This window comes from Bombina bombina, chromosome 6, assembly GCF_027579735.1.
Source record: "Bombina bombina isolate aBomBom1 chromosome 6, aBomBom1.pri, whole genome shotgun sequence".
NCBI classification, from domain to species: domain Eukaryota; kingdom Metazoa; phylum Chordata; class Amphibia; order Anura; family Bombinatoridae; genus Bombina; species Bombina bombina.
Genome location: NC_069504.1, coordinates 390723137 through 390746099, shown reverse-complemented (window position 1 = coordinate 390746099; position 22963 = coordinate 390723137).

Genomic DNA, 22963 nt, shown 5'->3' with positions numbered 1-22963 from the left:
ACTTCAGAAAAAGCATCAGGGAGATTAAACACTTCTGGAATAAATACAGGAGATTTAAAAAACCCTATTTAAACGTTTAGATTTAGTATCAAGAGGACCAGAATCCTCTATATCTAAAGCAATTAATACGTCTTTAAATAAAGAACGAATAAATTCCATCTTGAACAAATAAAAAGATTTAACAGCATCAACCTCTGAGACAGAAACTTCTGAACCAGAAGAACCATTATCAGTATCAGAACGATGATGTTCATTTAAAAATTCATCTGAAAAAAGAGAAGTTTTTAAAAGACTTTTATGTAAACTAAAAGGAGAAATAACAGACATAGCCTTCTAAATGGATTTAAAAAATAAAATCTCTTATGTTTAACAGGAACACTCTGAAAATTAAATGTTGACGAAACAGCAACAGGTAATATAACAGTACTAAAGGAAATTTTATCTGCATTAAAAAGTTTGTCATGACATGCAATACAAACAACAGCTGGAGAAACAGGTACCAAAAATTTATAGCAGATACACTTAGCTTGGTAGCTCCAGCCCCGGGCAGTGATTTTCCTCAAGTAACTTCTGACTCAGTTGCAACGTGGAACATCTTGCAATATGTAATAGAAAAAACAACATATAAAGCAAATTGATCAAAATCCTTAAATGACAGTTTCAGGAATGGGAAAAAAATGCCAGTGAACAAGCTTCTAGCAACCAGAAGCAATAAATAATGAGACTTAAATAATGTGGAGACAAAAGCGACGCCCATATTTTTTTAGCGCCAAACAAGACGCCCACATTATTTGGCGCCGAAATGCCTTTTGGCGCCAAAAATGACGCCACATCCGGAACGCCAACATTTTTGGCGCAAAATAACGTCAAAAAAATGACGCAACTTCCGGCGACACGTATGACGCCGGAAACGGAAAAGAATTTTTGCGCCAAAAAAATCCGCGCCAAGAATGACGCAATAAAATGAAGCATTTTCAGCCCCCGCGAGCCTAACAGCCCACAGGGAAAAAAAGAGTCAAATTTTTGAAGGTAAGAAAAAATGATTAATTCAAATGCATTATCCCAAATATGAAACTGACTGTCTGAAAAATAAGGAAAGTTGAACATTCTGAGTCAAGGCAAATAAATGTTTGAATACATATATTTAGAACTTTATAAACAAAGTGCCCAACCATAGCTTTAGAGTGTCACAGAAAATAAGATTTACTTACCCCAGGACACTCATCTACATGTTTGTAGAAAGCCAAACCAGTACTGAAACGAGAATCAGCAGAGGTAATGGTATATATAAGAGTATATCGTCGATCTGAAAAGGGAGGTAAGAGATGAATCTCTACGACCGATAACAGAGAACCTATGAAATAGACCCCGTAGAAGGAGATCACTGCATTCAAAATAGGCAATACTCTCCTCACATCCCTCTGACATTCACTGCACGCTGAGAGGAAAACCGGGCTCCAACTTGCTGCGGAGCGCATATCAACGTAGAATCTAGCACAAACTTACTTCACCACCTCCATCGGAGGCAAAGTTTGTAAAACTGAATTGTGGGTGTGGTGAGGGGTGTATTTATAGGCATTTTAAGGTTTGGGAAACTTTGCCCCTCCTGGTAGGAATGTATATCCCATACGTCACTAGCTCATGGACTCTTGCTAATTACATGAAAGAAATGGAGGATCTGGAGAACCGATGCCGCCGAAACAACCTTCGGATACGGGGAGTCTCTGAATCTATCTTTCCCCCTGCCATTGAGGGGTATCTTCAAGCCCTCTTCAGGGTGATCAAAAACAACCCGTCTGCAGAGGAAATCCAAATAGAGAGGGCGCATAGAGCTATAAGGCCTAAGCCCCCCCCTAAGGCTCCCCCACGAGATATAATCGTAAAATTCCTGAAATTTAAGGACAAGGAAGAACTATTACGCTGTGCAAGGGGAATGAACCCCATTCTACACGCAGGAGAGAAAATTCAAATATTCACAGACCTGTCCCCCATCACCTTACAAAAGAGAAGAGACCATTCTCACATCACCTCTACCCTGAAAAATAACAAGGTGCAATACAGATGGGGCTTCCCGGTTTCCTTGATGGCCACACGCAACAACAAAACAGCGATCTTCAGACCGGGCTCAGACCCCAACCTCTTCTATAAAGAACTCTCCTTGCCGTGGGCTACAGATAACGATTCACCTCTACAAGATCCCATGGAAGGGAGGACCGAAGGGGCGACCGTGAATCCCGGTACCAGCCAGTCTTGAGATAGACTTTTTCTTTTTGTGAGGGCCCCTCAATGATCTCCACGGGAGAGATCTTCTCCCTATGATAATACTGTTATAGGATGGCTGCTGTCACATTGATTAATGACCTTACGTGGAATAGACCTTTGCAGCCAAGGCTGTCAGATGGAAAATACAGCACTTTGGACTGCAACGGGCCTAAAATTCCTGAGGACGTATCCTTTTGTAATGTTTATTAATAGTTCACCTTAATTGTTGGGTAATTGGTAAACTCCTTTAATAAAAAATAAACAAAACAAAAAAAAAAGTTGATACTGCTATGGGTAATATACGAGTCTGAAACAACAGTACTCCATTAATTAAAGATATTTTATATGCCCGATCTACGCAGCGCCCTTATGTGACGCTCAAAAAAGAAAGTTTTGTTATTCTTTTCTCTTGATTGTTATATTATCTACTAATACAAGGTGTTTGCCTATGCAAGTATTAGAGTTATGTTTATATCTTTTCTAAAGTTTAGAAAGTTTTGGTAAATGTGGTCTCAGCATGATGTAGTCACACTTCAACATTTCTACATGTGCCCTTGGGCAACTCAGACATAATAGTAGACTTCATCAGCCCAAATGTTGTTCTTGGCTTGTGATTATTATTCTTGAATAACAAAAGGTTTAGATGTTTAAGCATTAAGGTTTACTTTTCATTCCCACAAGGGCTCATAATGCTCTTATGAAAGACACCTTTGGCTTGCATAGAGACACTTTTATACTCGCACACGTCCCCTGTGACAATCTTGTCACAGCGGACCTTACTTTCAAACAAAGCCTAGTTCTCATACTGAGCACAGCTCAACACTTACATTTCACACCTTAAACTAACGAAACTAACCTTACTGACCACAGGTGAAACCCAATATCAGCCACAAATTAAGGTTGCCCATGCATAGCTGTCAGTAACAAAACCGGACCGACTAGGGGCTCCACTCTCCTAATGTTAAAATCAAATGGTCCTGGATCTTAAAAATCCCCTCCTACCCCTATTGAAATATTCTTCTCCCCTCCCTTCTCCTCCTCCCCTTTCCCCCCTCCTCCTTCCCCCTTTTCCCACCCATCACACCTTCCTTCACCTCCCACCCTCCTCCCTTGCCCAATGGAACAAAATAAGATATTTGTCAATAACCTATATGCTGGTAGTATAGATATTTCCCCTTATTGAACTTTTTCTTACAAACTACATACCTAGAGATTGGCTTGCCAAAATTTGGTACGAGCAAACTCTCCTAACTATTCTATAATTTTTTCTATCTCCTTTAGCTGAATTCTTTCTTTCATCTAACAATCCCCTGTTTTAGCCTCCCCTTTACTCCCACTTCTTTTCCCTTTTTTTTTTTTTTTTCTCCCATAACCTTCAGATATCATCATTATCAAGATGCCAATCGGGATCAGTAAATTTCAGGAACACTCCATAAGGTTAGCATCAATAAACGCAAAGGGACTAAATAGCCCGGGCAAGAGATCTATTGCAATTAGAGAGCTCGACAAACTCAATAGTCAAATTTTAATGATACAAGAGACCCACTTTAGAAAAGGGAGAGAGCCCCACTGGACCCCCCAACACTATCCTTTAACCTGTTTTGCATCAGGAACTAGTAAGAGAGGGGGGGTGGGCATCCTAATACATAAAGCATTACCACTTCAAGTTATGCACACTCTTAAAGATCCAGAGGGTCGTTATGCAATGATAGTCGGCTCACTTTTCGGGCAGCATATTACACTTATAAATGTTTATGCCCCGAATCAAAATCAAGATACCTTTTTTAAAAAAGTTGCAAACTTACTTCTCGATCATGCTAAGGGTGTTGTATTCGTGGCGGGAGATTTTAATATATCTCTTGACCCTTTGCTGGATACTTCCAAAGGCACTACCACCGTTCCTAAGTCAACACTTCGAATGGTGAAAAATTCCTTGTCCTCAGAATTGCTTCATGATGTTTGGAGAAACCTACACCCTAGAGCAAAAGATTATACCTTCTACTCCTCCCCCCACGACTGTTACACACGTATAGACTATATACATTCTGACTCTAATGGTCTCTCCCTCATTGACAAATGCGAAATTGGTAACATAACGTGGTCAGACCACGCCCCTATTACATGCTCTATCATTTGGCCAGATCTCCCCATAGTGTCCAGGTCATGGAAATTGGATGATGCTCTACTTGAAAATCCTCTGATCTTTGAAGATGTTGAAAAGAACATAGTAGAATACTTCACAATTAACGAAAACACCACATCCTCACCTTTAGTAGAATGGGAAGCTCATAAATCAGTTATACGAGGCGTGTTAATCAAGCACAAAGCGAAACTAAATAAACAATCCAGAGAATTATACACAAACTTACTAGCAAAGATTGACACACTCGAGACTCAACATAAACTAGACCTAAATAACCATTCTCTTAAACAGAACCTTGTTCTGGCGAGATCTGAACTCAGACAGTATTTAACTGCGATTCATCAGCGAAACGCCTTACACCTCAAACAGCATTATTATGAGGGAGGTAATAAGCCTGGTAAAATACTAGCTAGAGCCCTTCGTAGAAAACAGCTATCCACATATACACACTCTCTACAAACAAAGGACGGACGGACTGTTCACGATAATAAACTCATAGCCTCTACATTTAGAGAATACTACAAATCGTTGTACAATATCGATAACCCTGATACTTCACCCCATCCTCATAACGTGCTGCCCCACCAAAAAGACAACATAGACAATTATTTTAAAGACCTCCACCTCCCCTCCCTGAGTAGCGAAGCCAAAACATTTCTAGAATCCCCTATCACATTGGAGGAAATAACTCAGGCTATTAAAAATATCCCCTCCGGTAAAAGCCCGGGTCCGGACGGCTTCTTATCTAGATATTACAAAAAAATTACGGACATCTTGTCCCCTCCCCTTCTCAAAATCTTTAATAGCTTAAGGAGTAATCCATTCCTCTCCAGATCACTCCTGGAGGCCCACATCACGGTCATCCCCAAACCAGGAAAACCTGCCACCACCCCGGAGAATTTTCGCCCCATCTCCCTAATAAATAATGACATGAAATTACTAGCTAAGATTCTCGCCACTAGATTGAATAGGTTCTTGCCTGAGCTCATTGACAAAGATCAAGTGGGATTTGTCCCGGGGAGGGAGGCCCGAGATAATACCACCAAAATCCTTCAGTTAATCAATCATGCAAAAGTATCACACATCCCTATGGTCCTCTTGTCGACTGATGCAGAGAAGGCCTTTGATAGGGTCCTATGGTCTTTTCTGCGTAGGGCAATGGTCGAGTTGGGAATTCCAGAATCCTTTTTAAACATAACTATGACCCTTTATTCCTCTCCAAATGCTAGAATAAGAATTAATGGTACTCTCTCTGACAACTTTAATATCAGTAATGGCACCAGGCAGGGGTGCCCCCTGTCCCCACTGCTTTTCGCCATCTCTATGGAAGTACTAGCGCAAAAAGTGCGAAATAACACGAGAATAAGGGAGATTGAGGTAGGAGATAGGATACACAAACAAGCTCTTTACGCAGATGATGCCCTGTTCTCCCTTACAGAGGCTGAAGCCTCTATCCCGGAACTCCTCTCTGAATTGGACCGTTTTGGCTTGGCCTCCAACTTTAAATTAAACATCACTAAATCTGAGCTTTTGAACATAAATACCCCTCCTGAGACAATACGGCTCTTAAGAAACACTTATGCCATTCCCATAGCACAAAAAAAATTGAAATATCTGGGGATATTCTTAACCCCCTCCCCACAGGACCTATTTAAATATAATTATAATGTATTAAAAAGTGATATAACACGAGATCTTTCGGTCTGGAAGAACAAGCCTATATCATGGCTCGGGAGAATAGGGGTCCTGAAGATGAATATCCTCCCAAGGATCTTATATCTGTTTCAAACATTGCCTATACATCTTCCGTTGGGGTACCTAAGGCAGTTACAGGGGGCCTTTGAACAGTACATATGGGCGGGGGCTAAGCCTAGGATTCACAAAAAGACCATGTACCTCCCTAGAGAGAATGGAGGACTGGGAGTCCCAAATCTGTTGGCATACAAGCAAGCAATAACATTACAACATGTAGCTGAATGGTCCCATAATACTAATGACAAAGCATGGATACAAATCGATAGGCAAATTTTTAAATTGAATAATGTCGCAACAATGGCATGGACCAAGCCTCAACAGAGACCTAGGACCTTACAGCTATATCACATCACCGCGGGTATTATAGCAGACTGGGACAAGATCCTGACCTCAACTACTCACATCTCTACTATCCCTGCACCACTCTCGCCACTCATTGAACACACAGACCTACCCTACCATCACTTAGGAACACATGTAGCACAATCGTATAGCCTCAATAAAGGCTCTATACAGTTTGCTACGGAGAACGGATTGTTCAAAACGCAAGCAGCCTTAGCAGAGGCCCACGGAGAGATCTTCTCCTCATGGCTTCATTACCATCAATTGCGTCACTTCATCTCTCGCCACAAACAAAAAAAAGAGCTAGGAAGAGCTACTACAGCTTTCGAAAAGATATGTATTCAAACAACACCTCTATCTCATCTCATCTCCAAACTCTATAAAATATTAAATTGCCCTGATACATCGTCACTCCCGTCTTACACATACTCATGGAACAGAGAGCTCAATCAGGATCTTGACACAGAGACTTGGCTCAAGGCCTTCCGTTTAATTAAAAAATCCTCTGTCTCGGCAGGAGTACAGGAAATTCATTTGAAGCTCTCCTGCCGCTGGTATTTGACCCCCTCCCGACTCCACAAGATATTCCCCTCACTCAATAGCACATGCTGGAGAGGGTGTGGAGAAGAGGGCACGCTCTTCCACATATGGTGGTCGTGTCCCAAACTGGATCAGTTCTGGAGGGACACATTCTCAGCTATTTCTGACATAATCTTGACTCAGGTCCTCCCCAGCCCGAATGTTATCTTGTTCCTTTCCCTGCCCAAACTGACAGGGGTAGGTAAACAACCACTGCTTCTGATTATGATTACGGCTGCCAAAAAACTTATCCCAAAATATTGGAAATCCCAAACAATCCCGCCCACAGACGAATGGAGATCAATGGTCTCTGACCTATTGTCCCTAGAAAGATATCATTACCTAAAAACACATAAGTTGGAAATTTACGAGTTCATGAAAGCAATATTGAATAAAACAATTTGAGCTCCCTAACACAATATCCTGATCCCCCTGGCTTTTCGTTGGTCCCTTCATATCCTCCCTACCCTCCCACTCTTTTTTTTTTTTTTCTCTCCTCTATCTCCCCCTCTTCTCTCCACCTGTCTCAAACTCCTCTTCTTCTTTTAGACTTTTACACTCCCCCTCCTTCTCACTCCTTATGGGAAGGACAATGATACACACATACAAAACAAAATATAAAAGATTCACTAAAAACTGCAAAGCCTTTAAGGGTTCAAACACCAATATTACACTTCTTGACTTAAACCTAATAAGTTCCCTTAATTTCCCTTCTATGATTGTTGATGACAATGTTTTCTCCTAATGTTATCAAAATTGTAATTAATCGCACAAATGGTTTATATCGGTAATGATCTATAATCTTTGTTTTGACATTTGTGTTCTGTTTACCATTGTTGTCATTCAAAATCTCTCAATAAAAAAATAAAAAAATTACATGCTCTATCTGAATCATGAAAGTTTATTTTGGCCTAGACTGTCCCTTTAAACCCGGACACGGCATTTGTAAGTATACACCTGATTAAACTGTTTTGAAACCAAGAAACGTGTTGTGTTTTTATCTTGATTTTAGTTTTTATTATAGCAAATTTTATTACATTACAGCTATTCATTGTTAGATGTAGAAATAGCCTTGTTTTTGCCCTGAGTCTGGTGAGTTGTACCCGATTTGGACCTCCGCAACCCAGGGAAAAAAAGTTTTGTTTGACTGGTGAAATCATTCTGGGGACCCACCGAGAGACCAGGTGGATTGGAAATATTTCCAACCTGAGAGTGAGTCAGCTGAAAGGCTGCTAACGAGTTCAGCCTGCACATTAAGCACATTTGTGCATTTTAAATAGTACGGTCCTTTTTCTATACTCTCACTATATCTGATATCATGACATACTTCACTATTGGACGTTCTCATTTTACTGTATTACATTATGCAAACCCTACCTATTCCTATACTAAATTCATACCTGTGTTTCCTGCAAAAAACTTTTTCTGACATTATTTGGAATAAGCGACACCCACATATTTTCAAAACAGTAATGACGCTTCCCAAATGACATGGTGGATTTAGTGTACCTAGCTTGGAAACTTATTGGTACTCAAAATTTTTACAAAGAATTGTTGATTGGTGAATACAATATGATTTTGAACACAATGGGTTAAAATATAACATGATATTGAAGGTAGGCCTCATCTCTGAAGTTTGTGCTGAAGTGGGGATATTGCTTCGGTGATGAAACAAATACATTATCTAATAATTAAAGAAACCATAGTGATGTAGGATAAACGTTTATCCTCACATTTCATCTATACCATCCCCCTTGACCTCAATTATAGATAACAAGGAATTTTCACTAGGTTACCGGAATCTGTAATATTTTTCAAAGACATGTGTTAGAGGCCTACCTATTTTAGCAGTAATTAGAGAGAGTAAAATAAAAATGAGACAAGATCACCGTATTCTTTATTTTGAGAATTGGTTTAGATACCACCAAATTTATGATTTCCTTTGCTCTCATAGAAATAAATGGAACATGGTAAGAACACTAACAAATTTTGAGAAATAATGCAGAAATAACAACTCTAAAATCACTTCTGCTTTCCATTATTAATAACCCCTACCATGATTTGTTCCCCTCATATATTAACTGCTGGGAAAAGGGGTTAAATTCTATAATATTTCCGTAACAAGGTAAACATTATTTTTTATTAATACAGTTAAATCATCAATATCAATCAAAATGCTAAAAATGTATTTTAAAATTATTATTCAATATTGTTACACTCTTCAGCGCCTACACAACTTGTTTCCAGCTAGAAGCAATACATTTTGGAGATGCGTTAACTTTGGTAGCGGTATGGCACAATGATTCTGGCTACCTGTGATAGAGGTATTTGAAAAACTGTTTAATATTTCTCGTGCAATGGACCCATTTGTTTTTTGGTTTGTTTACATAAAACATTAGTTTGGATCCTAATAAACCTTTAAAGTTAAAATGTAAACCAGATGGTAAATTGTCACAGAACATGATTAACGGCACTAGAGTATTGATTGGACTAAATTGGAAATCAAAAGAGGTTCCCAAATTACAATTATGGAGGAATAAGGTGTTTGATCTTCTTGAGTTGGTAGAATATTTCTATTTAGCAAAGGATAATTTAGAGACCTATGCATACATAACAGCTACTTGGGATTCATACCATGCACTCCAATAGCCTAGTTTAGATTGTTGAGGTTTTGATGGTGTATAACTTCTTGAGAACATTGCACATTGAATAGTGAAAGAGTATACCTGGGAGAGATATTTACAGTGTGTAAGTGAATGTTTGCATTGTATTTTTTTATTATTATTTTTTTTAGCTCACGGATGTTCTAATGTCTACTTTTTTGTATTGCTACTTTCTTGTTACTTAAATAAATATTGATCTCAAAAGACAGGGAGCAACGAGTAGTAGTAAATGGATCATACTCAGATTGGACAAAATAAATTAGTGGAGTTGTCCAATGATCAGTACTGGGCCCTGTTAAAATTTTTATTAATGGCTTGGAGTAAGGATTAAATAGCAAAATCTCTATTTTTGCAAACGATACAAAGATGTGTATGGTGATTAGATCAGAATAAGACGCAATTGCTTTGCAAGGTGATCTACAAAAATTGGAAGAATTTGTTGGTAGATGGCAAATGAGATTTAAAGTGCCATAAAACAGGTTGATAACTGTGCATATCCTAAAAGGGCTAATTAATTTAAATTAGTTTGCATAAAAAATGCTTAAAAATTGCTGGCAAGTATTTTAAAATAATTATCAAAAATAAGCAAAATGAATTACATAGCTAAACGGCCCGGAGCACCTAACTCCACCCCCTGAGTTCACAGCTTCTAGGCATGCTCCAGCAGATAATCCCTATTCACTTTTGCATTTTACCAAAAGAACAATAAACATAGATACAGCCATAAAAGGAATTGTGTGGGGGGAGTTAGAGCTTTAAGATTGGATATCAGAGCGCCAAACAACGTAGGCAGGGTCTATGGGCAGATAGTCAAATACCAAAGGTAACAATAGGTTGAAATAATATGATTTAATACATAAGATAAAAAAGTTGGTACATTTAAAATTATACAACAATTAGTCATGGATCCATGTTACACTTTAAAATATATATTGAAACAATAGGAACAATTTAAAAATGCTTGTAGAACAATTAATAACAACAACAAAAAAATCTAACAAATAATGTCTATCGCATAAAACTTAAATTCTAATATGTGAATGCTAGGAGCGCTTATGCACACTCTATTTATAAAAACAATGGGTTACAATGCACAGGTGGATAGATTCCAGGTTGCTTGAAACCGGTTGGTGTGAAATGTAAGTGGCTCCAAATTGGGGTTTTGCCTATGTGTTTATCCAAAATTATGTAAATCCTAACAGGTGGACAAAAAATGTTACAGGAATGTCTAGAACCTGAATTCAAAATATAAGACCTGAGGTTGTGCCTATGTGTTTATCCAAAAAGGTTGTAAATCCTAACAAATGAAAAAATGTGAGAAAAATATTGCAGGGGTGTGTGAACCTTATTTTCAAAATAAACAATGAATTCAAAATAAAACGATATACAAGTGAATTTTTGATAAATCAACTAATGCAAACATAAAGCATAAATAGAACCAAAAAAAAAAAAAAACAACAGCGCAACTTTAACGTGTGTTCAAATGTGTTTCTGCTTGCAAACTGTGATGTGATGTGAACAAATATCTGTTATAAACACTGAATAGTGGCAAAACTTTGTGATTGGATTGAAATTGAACACAGGCTCTAAATTGATAACCTAAAATACAAATCTAAAGGGCTCAGAGTTGCTGAGCTAGATGTAAGGGACTTGCTCAAAGAGCCTTGAGATGTTAATTAAAAGAGACCATATAACAACAGTGGGTTAAAAAACGGATGATATAACATAAAATGCTTAAAAGTCCAAATAAATATTCAAATTGGATAATAAGAATCTTGCTATAGTCTATCTCAATATGGATCCCAACTGCTGATTATGTAGAAATCTTCTTGGGCGGTAGTTAACAAATAATTCCAACTTGCAATGTTGTCCCTTACCTGCCAAAAAAGGAAAGGCAAACAATAGTGCAGATGGCTTCTTAATGTGATCACAATTAAAATACTCCTTACCAGTCAACCGGTTTCGGTCTTCACTGACCTTTCTCAAGACTGGGCTAAACTGCCCGGAGCACCTAACTCCACCCCTCTTATCAGTGTTTAGACACAGGCAATGTATTTCAACTGAGTTTACAGCTTCTAGGCATGCTCCAGCAGATAATCCCTATTCACTTTTGCATTTTACCAAAAGAACAATAAACATAGATACAGCCATAAAAGGAATTGTGTGGGGGGAGTTAGAGCTTTACAATTCAGAAACTAAAAAGAAAGGGTTAATGGCGAGGCGCTGAAGTATAAATTTGCAGGTAAAGTAATTAAAGTACATATTATATTATTTTGTCTCTATCCCAACTTGTTTTATGTTCCTTTAATGCTGGTAATTGTAAATTTCTACATTTATGAAGCAAAAATATGCAGGCTACCTATAATTTAAATGTGACTAGAGGAGGACAATTATTTAGGTGCATTTAGAGATAACAAGCCAAGATTGAGTGTCAGCAGCTTCTAAGGCTAAAATATACTAGCATTTATTAAAAGATGCATAGCTGCAAGGGAGGAAAACATAATTCCGCATATAAATCCTTGGTAAGAGCTTACCTTGAGTATGGAGTGCAGTTCTGGGGAACAGTATTAAAAAAGGAAATCACAGATGTAGAAAAAGTTCAGAGAATGGCCACAAAAAAAGGGTAAAGGAAGATTTATAGACTATTCTATTCCCTGTGCTGTTTCACATTCAGTGCCTCTTTCCCACAGACCTTAATTAGCCAGAGGTGCCATGCTGCAAACCATGCTATAATTATCCCTTTTAAATAGGGATTGTCCTTTTACAAAAAACGCTTAAGTATTTAAGCAACTCACTGTTCGTAGTTCCGTTTGTGCTCGGTCCTGGGGAACTGCCCTCTTCATCCGCTCCATGCCGGGTGGGCCATCTTTGTGTTAATCCCCTCCTCAAGTCTCCAAACTATCTCGAACTCCATGTGAGCGTATGTGATGCCTGCATGTGCTGTCTGTGGACACACCTTCCCTTTCATTGGTCGGTTGTGGTTGTCGGCTCTATATATGTTTAACCAGGTCTCCCTTGCTGGCTCGAAGCGTAGAATTCACACAAAAGTAGATAAGGAGTACACCGGTGTCTTGCTTCCTTAAAAGCCTCTTTATTGAATCATTTTAAAACATTCTATTTCAAAAATATATATACAGCTTGTATTCTCCCACCGAAACGAGGGGACAGGGATCAAGTACTAGCCAGGCAGGAAGTATATTGGATTCTAAGATTAAAGACTAGAAAACCGACAGGCCTTAACAGTGAATATGACTTGATCATCAACTTACTGTTTGTATTTTTTATAAGCTATAATTTTTTGTCTTTAGAGCATGTGCTATTCTCTGGAAAACCATATTGGTTTCCTTGTTATTTTACTTTTACAGACATGCCTAATCATAAATTCCCACTTCTGTCCCCATACTTAGGGGTAGATTTATCATACCCCGGGCCGTCTGCATTTAACATTGCACAAGCATTTCTGGTGAAATACTTGTGCAATGCCGCCCTCTACACATTCACGGCCAATCGGCCACTAGCAGGGAGTGTCAATCATCTGATCTCGATCATACCTAAAAGGTGGCAGACGAGTTAAGGAGCAGCGGTCTTAAGACCGCTGCTTCTTAAATCCTGTTTCCAGCAAGCCAGAAGGCTCGCGCAGAAAAAGCAGCATCTGCTGCTTAATAAATATACCCCTATGACTTTTCCCCTTTAAAGAGTAATTTATGTATTACCCCATGCAATCCTTTAGGAGAGCTGTCTGAAGTGTTTTGCATGGATTTCTGTAAATGGTTTCAACTTCATCTTGGTTTTCAAATGACTTAGTGATTTGTTGACTCCATTAATATGCATTGTTAGAATTCAACTCTGATGGGCCACAGAAAACAGTTTTGTTTTTTTGTTCAAGCAGTATTTCCATAATCTTTGTACATAATTGTACAGTTTATTTTAAATGTCACTTTTGTCATACTTAGATAACACACAACTTAAATATGGTCAGACTGTTTATATAGTATATGGTTACAGTTTGGACATTTAAAAGTAAGAAAAAAGTGACTGAAAAAAAAATATGCAATTTATATGAAATTTGTGCAGTTCATGAATGGATAGTATTGGTTAAGTGAAGAAATCTACATTCAGACATACTAGGCAGCCAACAACAATATTTAACAAGGATAGAAAAGTACGGCACTGCAGGGTGGGTAAAATTAAAAGAACTTAATTGTCCGACTCCTGACCTTTCTTTCCTGCTTTTTTTTAAAATAAAGATAGCAAGAGAATGAAGAAAAATTGATAATATGAGTAAATTAGAAAGTTGCTTAAAATTGCATGATCTAGGTATTCTCTAGAAAAATGGTATGCTCTAGGCTAGAGGTTCCGGTGGAGGAGGAGCTAGGCAGGTGTTGCTCACGCGGGTGTGCTTAGCTCGCAGCTCCAGTTCGTTAGCCACTGGCGTAGAAACTATCTGCGCCCTACCTCAAGCTTTTGAGGCTGCTTTGTAGGACAGATTCTAATATCATCTCTGGAACCTAACCAGTGGACTTCCACCCCACTGGTATACGTTGGATACCCGCTACTTGGATTCAGTGCAACTATCTATACAGATCAATTGGCCTGCTTAAGGAATAAAATTAATCTACTTGAACCACCCGATACAAAGATACTTTTTTTCCTCCTACCCTGCTGAAGTGACTTGCTGGCTGTTCCCACTCCCCCTCTCTGGGTCTGCTGCCCGCTGCCTGCTTTCGGCTGGATTCGGGATCCCGAGACACTGGGGCTTTTTCCTCTGCAGCTCCACCCGCATTGCCGCTTGGGACTTCTGCATTGTTTGCCCTCGGGCCCTACTGACCGGCGGCTGTCCCGCCCCCTCCCCCACTGGTGCTGCGCGGGAGAAGGTTGGGCCCAGTCTTGTCGCGGGGTCTGAGTCTGGAGATCACCTGTGGTGCCGCCGGAGGGTCACGGAGTTTCCCCTTCCACCGATGTTGCGCGAGGGGAACTTTGTTCTTGGCTCCTGCTTCTGCGATTGAGGCTCTTGACGTCGGCTACCTCTGGGACTGACTTACCTTCAAGGATCAGCAAATCAAGACACCGCTACCGCGGGCAGCCCGACGCCGTGAGAAGGGGTGAGTGTTATCTTTCCATCTAATTAGTCTGCATCAAAAGTGCTTCACATAAGGGGAATAAAGGGAAGGAAAGACAAGGACATTAAAACAGAATTTGACGAACCTTGGAGTGAGAGTCCCTGATAGCCACCGGTCTAATATCATTGTAAGGCCGGTTGAGCTGAATGACCAGGATTTACTGATGGACATTGAACTTTCCCTCATTTTTTTAGCTTAAAGGACCAGTCAACACAGTAGATTTGCATATTCAACAAATGCAAGATAACAAGACAATGCAATAGCACTTAGTCTGAACTTCAAATGAGTAGTAGATTTTTCCCCCAACAATTTTAAAAGTTATGTCTTTTTCCACTCCCCCTGTACCATGTGACAGCCATTAGCCAATCACAAATGCATACACCTACCATGTGACAGCCATCAGCCATTCACAAATGCATACACACTTATTCTTGCACATGCTCAGTAGGAGCTGGTGACTCAAAAAGTTTAAATATAAAAAGACTGGGCACATTTTGTTAATGGAAGTAAATTGGAAAGTTGTTTAAAATAGCATGCTCTATCTGAATCATGAAAGTTTAATTTTGATTGAGTGTCTGAAACAGGGTGCTTGCCTAACAGAGGCTTCTTGTGACTGTACCAGTATACCTTAATGTTGGGGGTTGTGAACACAGTACCTAATTAATTTTTGTTCAAGGAAAACCAAGCAGAATTGAAGGGAAACAATAATAACATTAATGATTTTCCTTTAGAGGTTTATACTGTTTATACCACATTATACTGCTACACTTTCTCTAGATTTACAAAGAGTACAGCTGCTCTGGGTCTGATGTTAAGTGTGGTTCTATCCTCTTTCTCTCTTTTTCTTTTTGTTAGTATTCAGTAATCATAAGCTGACTAACTGCATCATATCCCTGTGGTTTATAATAATTGTTATAACCTTTAAAGTAACTTATAAGGAATTGTAAATAGCTAAGAAGGAAGGGGGAAGGGGAATCACTCCTTGAACTCACCTTCCTTGGTAAAATTTTGGGGGTAAGGAAGGGTGAAGGGAAGGGTGCAGTGTGGGAGAGGGAGGAAAATAGGGGGGAAAAAGAAAATCTATCTAATCCAAGATATATTGAATACTCTTATATATGCATGACAAACTTTAGGGCCTACACTTACTCTTCACTAAGTATCTGGCACTGCTTAGTTTTGGATTGCCTTGTGGCATTAAGCTGTAAGGATGTATAGTACATGAATACATAAGAATTGAACTAAGAAGGATCCTTCTAAATTGAGCCTTCTGATCTTCTGTCATTAACTTCTGCAAAAAAGTCTATACTGCTATTCATCTACTAAATATAAGGATGTATAAATAAGCCTTGTGGAATCTAACTTTCACAGTCCCTAGTAAACTTAGCTTTACTGTCACACAATTGACATATACCCTGTAGCTTAATTTCATAGCTGGCTCAAAATAGGGTAATATAGCTGTGTACTTTAAATTCACTCACCAAGCTCACTGCGTGGAAACTATACTATTCTTCCTCTTGCTACCACGGTTGTAATTCACCAGGATAATTCTCACTTTTACAGGATCTTTACTGTGGTATTTTTTTATTATTTTTTTTTCACTTAACTAACGGTATTGGGCAACACAACTCTCTGCCCATCTCACTTTGTTCGGTGCCTCCAGCACCCATAATCAGCACTAATCTATTCTTCATTTTGCCCTTTTTTTTTTTATCACTTTTCTTTTTTACTTTCCCACTCGACTCATCACTTGTAGAATAATTATAAGCACACTTTTCTTCACGGTCACTGAACCACAATTGGTACATGGATAAATTCCTGGGTATCTCTGCTAAATCATCTTCTCCAGCTATGTCAGCTAGGCAAAGGGATAGAAAGCCTAAGGGAACACAGGACCCAGTCCCTGATCTGTACTCAGCCTTAGTAAATACACCTATGCCTGAGGTACTAAACATTCAAAACTTAGCGATGAGTATCTCGGAGGCCCTCACTCCTAAGTTTGAGGCCCTGAAGATAGAAATCAAGCAAGACATATCTTCTCTTTTGCAAGAAGTTAGACAATTTTCCTCCCGGCTTCTTGAGGCTGAGCAGAGAGTGTCAGATCTAGAGGATCTTACAACAATACATGGTTCTAAATTTGATAATATTGATAGCAGTATCCAAAAAGTTTTTTCAAGGTTAGAAGACTTAGAAAACCGCAGCAGAAGGAATAACATTAGAATAATCGGCCTACCAGAGGAAAGAAAGTATGAGAACCTGTCTTCTTTTATCACAGATACTTTGACTACTGCACTTAAATTCCCCACTACAAACCACCGCATTATAGTAGAAAGGGCGCACAGGCTAGGTCCACCCCGTACATCAAGTAAAAATACTACTCGTCCTAGACCTGTTATTGCAAAATTATTGAACTTTCAAGATAAAGTTGCTCTTTTACAACATTTTCGGAAAACACAACCTCTTATTATTAATGGTGCTAGGATTCTTTTATTTCAGGACTTCTCGGCAGAAACAGCCTCTAGGAGGAGAGAACTTGCACCTATCTGCACTAAATTTATAAACAATGGCTTCGACGCCACCATACTGTACCCTGCTAAACTTAAAGTATCAGCGAATGATACAGTCCACTTCTTTTTGGAGGCTCTGGAAGCTGAGAAGTTCCTTACATCCCTGGATCCTCTAGCCTCAGTTGGGTCTGCACCGCCATAGTCAGAATTGCTCTAGTAGTTGGGATTATCCCTTGGGTTGGGGATTATGTGCGTATGGAATGACAAAAGTATATTTATTATTTTTTATAAAAATTTTTTATTTTTTTTCTCTTTTTTCTCTCTTCTTCCCTTTTCTCCCCTTCTCCCCTTTTTTCTCCCCTCTCGCCCCCATGCCGATTAATATTATAAACAATGGAGAGATGTAAGATAGTTTCATGGAACGTGGGTGGGATTTCCACCCCTATTAAACGTAAAACCATACTGACTCAATTAAGAAAACTTCATGCAGATATTGGATTTATCCAAGAAACGCATTTGAATCTGGAAGAATCCCGTAAACTTAAACTTCTTGGGTCAGAGATGTATTTTTCTCACCAAGTGTTGGGAAAAAAAGGGGGGTCGCTATTTTAATAGGGAAAAGGATTCAGATTGAAGTTGTGCACTGTGAACCGGACCCGGGGGGAAGATTTGTTCTATTAAAGGTTCGAATCGCACAAGAAATGTATACCTTATGTAATATTTATGGCCCTAACTCTTATGATTTAGAATTTTGGGACAAACTACAATCAAAAATTCTTCTATATACAGAAGGGCATTTAATCTTGGGAGGCGATTTCAACATGGCTCCTCAATGCCCGCTAGATAGACTCCGAGATACAATGAAACAGAAAAGACAGAAAAAGGACAACTTAGAATTCAAATTGTTTAATAAAATAAAACAAAACTTAGCTATACGTGACATATGGAGAAGTCAAAACCCAGATATCCAGGAATTTACCTGTCTCTCAAAAGCACATAAGACCCTTTCACGTATTGATTTATATCCGATAGATGAGAGATTGGGATCCCTAAGGGTTCAGGCGAGTATTGCTTCTATTCTCCTATCAGACCACGCCCCCATAATCTTGGATATACAGCCTAAACATGCAAGACCCAAGATTCTGCGCTTCAATTTTCCATATTTCCTAGCCTCTGATATGAAGTTTAAAACCTGTCTTAGGTCAAAGTATGAGGAATTTCTACATTTTAACTCTAATTACATAGATCGCCCTGCCGTGTTCTGGGAGACCGGTAAAGCAGTTCTTTGAGGCGAAATTATTGCTTTTAATATGGTTTTATCCAAGAAGTTGAGGTCAAAGGAAAAAGAAATACAAAAGGTATTATCTAATTCATATAACAAATTCTTGTTGCAGAAAAACCCTTTAAACTGGGCCAAATATGTACAAGCTAAAAAAGCAAGAGACACATTTATTCTGACCCAACAAGCACAAAAGGAGCTAAGAATGCAAGCAAAGTTATATAGATTTGGTAACAAGTCTGGAAAGATGCTAGCTAGATTAGTTAAAAACGAAGAAAAAAAACAGTCATATATCGAAGAGATTGTAAATAAGGACAAGCGATTCTTGAAGCCAGATGAAATTGCTTCTGCATTCGTGGAATACTACCAGGATATATATTCCTGTAGAGGATATGATGGTGATAAATCTGCAGAATTTTGGGACAAAATTGTGAGTCCGGTACTAACAGAGCAATGTATAGAGTCTCTTAATTCTCCCATCTCTGTCACAGATATGATTTCCAAGCTCCCTAGTAACAAAGCACCTGGCCCAGATGGGCTACCAAACAAATTTTATAAGATATTAACTGCTGAAATTACCCCCCATTTAACGAATTTGTATAATGACATCTACATTACTGGAAATTCTGTTACACCCTCTTTTTCCTCTTCCTACACTAGTCTTATACTTAAGGGAGGGAAAGACCCGGTGAAAATGGATTCTTATAGGCCTATAGCCTTACTTAATTCAGACTACAAGATTTTAACTTCTATCTTAGCCTCTAGATTACAGCTTATCCTACCCAAAATAATTCACCCAGACCAAGCAGGTTTCCTGCATAAACGAAATTCGTTGGCTAAAATTCGGGAGGTTCTAGTTGTCCTGGAATATTTCGAAAAAATACTACAGTCAAACAAGGTGAATGACAACTTATCTGATATGGCTATTCTTACTATTGATGCAGAAAAAGCGTTTGACTCTGTCACCTTCAAACATCTTAACACCTCTTTGCTTAAGTTTGGAATCAATGGTAAATTTCCAGAATTTATAGAGAACTTATATAATCATTCTGTTACAAGTTTATTAGTCAACGGATCTGTTTCTCCCCCAATTTTATTAAAAAGAGGAACTCGTCAAGGTTGTCCCCTCTCCCCACTTCTTTTCGACATTGCTATTGAACCACTGGCAATCACACTAAGACAAAAATTGGAAGGTATAAAGATTATGCAACATGAGATTAAAATTGGCTTATATGCGGATGATGTTTTGCTGTACATATCTAATACTAAATCCAACATCCCTAGACTTTTGAAGATAATTGACCATTTTGGTACCTTCTCGGGTTATAAGATAAATGCATCTAAATCAGAAATATTATGGATTCACAAGAAGAACGACTCCTGTGTCACGAATCCTTTTAAACTAGTAACAGAGTCCTTTAAATATCTAGGGATAATCATTCCAGCAAAATCTGATGATCTTTATAAATATAATATACCTCCAATTATAAGTCAAATCAGGGAAAAACTTAGGCAATGGCAAAATCTTCCATTATCAATCTCGGGTCGAATTGCAATATGGAAAATGATACTCCTTCCAAAACTGTTATATATACTCCAGAACGTACCGCTATTTCTTTTTGAAAAAGATGTCCGGCCTCTAAATAATCTAATTGGCCAATTCCTCTGGCAGGGGAAAAAAGCACGGATATCTCGCGCTAAACTTTCCCTTCCGCGTGAATTTGGAGGCTTGGCACTGCCTGATATTCGAGCTTATAATCTTAGCTTTCTGGCTCGGATCGCATCAGGCTGGATTCTCTCCAAAGATTATGCTTTAAATTATTCTCTCAAAAAAAATATGTGTGATCCTTATCTCCCTTGTGCTCTTTTACATCTCCCATTTAAAGAGATTCCACCAGAGATTAAGAGATTCAAAACGATAGCCAACCCTATTAAAGCTTGGTGGAAGATATCAAATCTTCTTTCAGTTAATCCCAGAATTTCGATCTATTTACCTTTAATAGGCAATCCAGGATTCCAACCTGGGCTACATTCTGAGGTCTTTCTCAGATGGCATAGGAATGGCTTAAATAAGATATCTTTAATGATAGATGCTGACAGCAAATTGATTAAAACATTTGAAGTACTCAAAATGGAATTTAATTTATCTAACAAAGACTTCTTTGCTTTTCTTCAGATAAGGCATTATATCTCCGGAATTATCAGGGAAGTAGGATGCTCCTGGACACTGGGTAAATTAGAAAGTTGGCTCACACTTATTAAAGGGAATAGGATGTCCATTTCTTTTTGTTACCGCTTACTTGTCACCGACAGGGGAACTTCAACTCTAGCTAATCTTGCCTTATCATGGTCCTCAATTTTAGGCCACACTATAGTGGAACCTAAAATTTTACAACATTCCATAACTAGAGTAGCAAAGACAACACTATCCGCCACATGGCGGGAGGTACACATCAAATTGCTGCATGGCGCATACTTCACCCCGGAGAAGGGCCACAGGTTGCACAACTTGGATTTCAATAGATGCCTTAAATGCTCGCTTCCTGCAGCTGACCATGAGCATATGTTCTGGCTTTGCCCAAAAATTAGAAAAGTATGGGGTAAGCTTGAATATTGGCTTAATAATGTTCTGAAAATTTCCCCAGTGACCCTATCCCTTTTTCAGATTATTTTTTGTTTTGATAATTTAAATAAGCACTATCCAAATGCCAATATTGTATCCATGTCTATTTTGGCAACTAGATATCTCATATGTAAAAAGTGGAAAATGCGTTCCATACCAAGTGTCTCTGAAATTCAGAACTGTTTGAAAAAACAGTGTGTACTTGAGCAAAAGGACACAGATATAGACAACGCAGAAGATATCAATTTTTTTTTTTTTTTTTTTAAATAAAGCTTTATTGATAAAAGATTTGACAATATATACATGCAAATGAAAAACTATTACAACATAGCATCATTTTGTGATTATACACGTTATTCTAGGCTTGTCTTTTCTTGTACATTTTTTCTCTGATAGTGTACCATTGAGCAATGAAAGTCAAATCTTTTGCTATACATATGAGCTTCATTTGTAAGAGTTAAGCTATAAACTTTGTCAGAAAAAGATTAATCAGGCTGTATAAAGCAGATAACAATTAACTGATCGAACTTCGGCTTTTAACACACTGCCGAGAGCATCTAGATACCTGATATTAGTCATTCTGCAGATGCAGAGAGAGAAAAGTAACCAGACCGGAAAATTAGTAAGAGTAGGGGGGAAATAAGAAGGATCGAGTAAGTAGGGGAAGGGGTAGAAGAGGTAGGTGAAAGAGAGGTGAGGAAAGAGGGAAGAGGGAAGAAGGAAGAGGAAAAAAAAAAAAAAAAAAAAGAAGAAAAGTTGGATTGGAGGGAAAGGGAGGGTGATATACATCCTCCAGCTACTGTCCGCTGAGCTAAAGTCCCCGGCCCTCCCAGGTCAGCAACATCATTTCATGAGTGCAGAGTTTACCAATTCTTAAGTAATGGTACCTTTCTAACCCTAACAGCTCTCCAACCTTAGCCTTCCATTCTGATATATTTGGAGTGGTTTGTTTTTTCCAGTATAAGGGGATGAGAACCTTTGCAGCATTCAGCATTAGGAGAAGGAGCAAGTATTTGTCCTCCCCTATAATCTTGGGCAGTTGGTGGTATATTAAATAGTTAGGGCTTGGGGGAATAATAACCCCCAATTTTCTGCTCATTTCTCCCAGTATTGCTTCCCAGTAAGTTTTTATATGTGGGCACGACCACCAGATATGGATGAGAGTTCCCTCCTCTCCACATCCTCTCCAGCATCCCCCACCAGTCTGTGGATATATTTTTTTGAGTCTTTGAGGGGTGAGATACCATCTGCTTAGTAACTTATAATGTGATTCTTGTATTTTAGCCGAGACGGATGCCCTCCTTGCCCTCTCAAATATTTTTAACCATTCTTTGTCAGAGATTTCTTGTATCAGGTCTTCCTGCCAAGCCTGTGTGTATGTTGGAAGGGAAGCCCCGCTACCCGTGATCAAGAGTTTGTAAATTAGGGATATCAAATGTTTAGGTGTATGTGACATGGTACAAAGCATCTCAAAAGGCGTCCTTCTCCTGGTCAGGGCTGCCCTGTTCTTATGTGTGCTATAGTAATGTCTAACCTGTGCCTCTCTGAACCATGATGAGAAGATATCATCATCCCATTCAATCAGCTCTGGTCTAGTTTTTAACTTGTCTTGGTGAAGGATGTTGAGCACTGCCGAGTCCCCCAGGTTGTAGATTTTATTTGGGAAATATGGCCCTGTTTCAACTCCCGTGTC